Here is a 3,442-nt window from a genome sequence, read left to right as displayed (position 1 = left end):
AAGAAGGGGGGCATCAGAGTGATAACATTTTGAAGGCTGGAAAGTGGATGGACTAGTGGTCGTTTCTAAGGCAGATCTGACAGAGCCAAATCCTGAGCCACAAATGGGGAGAGTGCTGTGCTACAACCAGATCTCCAGCACTGAGCAGCCACTGTGCCAGGTCCTTCTAGGTCCAGGGGTGAAGGGGTGCTGCTAAAACAAGGAGGATTAGGCAAAAAATGTATAAGAAACAGAGTCCCCACACCCCCTCCCTCAACCCATGACATTGGCCACCTGTCTCTTAGCCATCCCAACCAAAAGTTTATTCTCTGGAAAGGATAAAACAAATGAGCATGAGAAAGACTTCAAACAACAGGACATCACTTCTGCAATCAACTGGCTTTTTTCAAGCCCACAGCTGCTATGCCTGTGGAACTCTCATGGCAAGAGCTAGAACCAGATTCATTTCTGAATCTCCCAATGCCTTATAAAGGCCTGGCCTATGGTAGGAGCTCATAATCTATATGGTGGGACACAGACAAGAGGAACTTTCCAGGTCACTTGCCTCTTTCCAACCCCAACATCCTGAATTTGGAAATGCCAGGGATACTGAGCTATAAGGATTTGTCCTGTGCAGTGAGTTGCACACTCTCCTAGACCTATCATGGACTCTACTGAGAGTTCTCATTGACTTGGGATTTATGTTAATTCTGGCAGGACCAGCATGACCCTTCCTCCTAATCTTTCCAATAGCTCAACAGGATGGGTATAAAGGGAGGGAGGGGGAATAAAGTATTTCTGGAAGGACTTCAAAATAATTGGATCTCAGGGACATAATCCCAGATGTCTAAATTTTCTAAACTTCGTCACTTCACTTTCAAAACTTTAAATCACTTCAGGGACTAGGATAATCCCAATAGCAGGGTGGAATTTAACTGGCTTCATACGCAATGCATGGTCCTTTGTGGATTTTACCCAAACATAGAACAAAGACCAGAAAACTCAGCTCTCATCCATTTTAGGGGCTAATTCCTTTGGCTGCTACTTTCAGATCAGATTGGCTCATTTCAGCCTCTGGACTATTCCCAGACCTCAGACAAGTGGTTTTCTTCATTGCTCTATTTACAGAAAAGGTAAGACAGAACTTGTAAAAGAATATGTAAACTCTGTGGGCCCAGCCCAGTTCCTGGTTCCATTCCTTGTGTCTATGTGGCATGGGGTGAACTGGAAGGAAAGAGAGAAGGACTTCTCAGTGGTAGGACAGAAAGTCCAAGAATAAGAAATTCATGAGATCATCTAGTCCCTGGATAGAATATTTCTAAATATAATCCATTCCAAAATGAGTATTAGGGAAACAGAGCCCAGAGAGGAAAAGGGACTTGATAATCCCTATACACTGAATGATTGGTGAAAATCAGTTCTTTTGGTAAGTGCTCCAAGGAGTTTGGAAGGTGAGTGAAGGAATGAATTAATGAATATCCCAAGGGTCTGTGGACAGTGAGAGAGAACTCTAAAAGAGGAGGGAAGTCATATGCAAAATTACTTGGAGAGGGGAATGATCAGGAATTGAGAATGAAGATCAGTTATTTCCAACAGTCTTATGCCCCCAAAGAAAAAAATTCAGGGGCGCCTGGGTGGCTCAGTCATTAAGCGTCTGCCTTCGGCTCAGGTCATGATCCCAGGGTCCTGGGATAGAGTCCCACATCAGGCTCCCTGCTCGATGGGCAGCCTGCTTCTCCTTCTCCACCACTTGTGCTTACACCCACACCCACCCCTCCCACACACACACTCTCCCTCTCTCTCTCAAATAAATGAATAAAATCTTAAAAAAAAAGAAAAAGAAAAATATTCATACAAATGGAGTATAACAATTCTCACAAAATTGATTAAAATGAATCAGCCACGCATGATAAAAGCTGAGGTAAATGTGTGATGTTAATCTTAAATGTGATTAGGAAAAGTAAACCTAATTTTGTGAAATGTCAAACACCTCTATGGGTGGCCAAATATCACAAAGTAGATTTTTACCAATTTCTCTGCATTTAATTAGAGCAATGTAAAGAGCCCCCCAGATTGCCAGGGCTGTTCTCCAGCTGCTTAGCAAAGAAAGTATCCGCAATGGATATCTGGCCACTTTAGGTATCAGAGAATCATGAAGTTGACTTTCTGAGTTCCTGCAGGTGACAGGGAAAATATACCATGGACAGGTCCAATTGGACTTCTCCTGTGGTGGGGTTCATCCTCCTGGGGCTCTCAGCCCACCCAAAGCTGGAGAAAATGTTCTTTGTGCTCATCCTCCTGATGTACCTCGTTATCCTGCTGGGCAATGGGGTCCTCATCCTGGTGACCATCCTTGACTCCCGCCTGCACATGCCCATGTACTTCTTCCTGGGGAACCTCTCCTTCCTGGACATCTGCTACACAACCTCCTCAGTCCCCCTCATTCTCGACAGCTTCCTAACCCCAAGGAAAACCATACCTTTCTCCGCCTGTGCCGTGCAGATGTTTCTCTCCTTTGCCATGGGAGCCACAGAGTGTGTGCTTCTGGGCATGATGGCATTTGATCGCTATGTGGCCATCTGTAACCCCCTTAGGTACCCTATCGTCATGAGCAAGGCTGCCTATGTGCTCATGGCTGTCAGCTCCTGGGCAGCTGGAAGCATGACTGCCATGGTGCAAACATCCTTAGCAATGCGACTGCCCTTCTGTGGGGACAATGTCATCAACCACTTCACCTGTGAGATCCTGGCTATCCTGAAGTTGGCTTGTGCTGACATCTCCATCAATGTGATCAGTATGGCAGTGGCCAATGTCATCTTCCTGGGCATTCCAGTTCTGTTCATTTTCGTCTCCTATGTGTTCATCATTGCTACCACCCTGAAGATCCCCTCAGCTGAGGGGAGGAAAAGGCCTTCTCCACTTGTTCTGCCCACTTCACAGTCGTGGTCATCGTCTATGGAACAATCCTCTTCATGTATCGGAAGCCGAAATCCAAGGACCCCCTGGGGGCAGACAAGCAGGATGTTTCAGACAAGCTCACCTCCCTCTTCTATGGGGTGGTGACCCCCATGCTCAACCCCATCTCATCTACAGCCTCAGGAACAAGGATGTGAAGGCTGCTGTGAAGAACCTGGTATTTCACAAACACTTTGCCCAGTGATGGTGAAGGGGTCCTGATAGATCTCTATTCCCTAGTTTCTCTCACCTGAGGATCTCAGACGATAAGATAAGGGGCCAATTTCCTCAAAGGTGCATAGGCAAATCTGATTACACAGAAGGCTTTAGGTGAATAGGAAGCCTTAAATGGGATGTTTCTGCCCCATTCTATAAGCACTTCTACAAAAGTGTATACCACTGGTCAAGCCTTATAGTTGCCCATCTTTGGGATGCCTACTGAACTAATTGATGTGCAAGAAAAATTACTCTTCAAGTTTTATTTTTAACTTACAAAAAGCTCTAGTCT

At 45.5% G+C, this 3,442-nt stretch overlaps 1 pseudogene; it reads left to right on the top strand.

Annotated features, from left to right (window-relative positions):
* The first annotated feature begins 2,178 nt into the window (after positions 1-2,178).
* Positions 2,179-3,139, top strand: LOC110581508 (annotated as a pseudogene).
* Positions 3,140-3,442: the final 303 nt, after the last annotated feature.

The sequence above is a fragment of the Neomonachus schauinslandi genome, chromosome 13 (assembly GCF_002201575.2).
Source record: "Neomonachus schauinslandi chromosome 13, ASM220157v2, whole genome shotgun sequence".
In the NCBI taxonomy this organism is placed as follows: Eukaryota; Metazoa; Chordata; class Mammalia; order Carnivora; family Phocidae; genus Neomonachus; species Neomonachus schauinslandi.
Note: the sequence above shows the minus strand (reverse complement) of the source record. Positions and strands in the feature narration are given on the sequence as shown.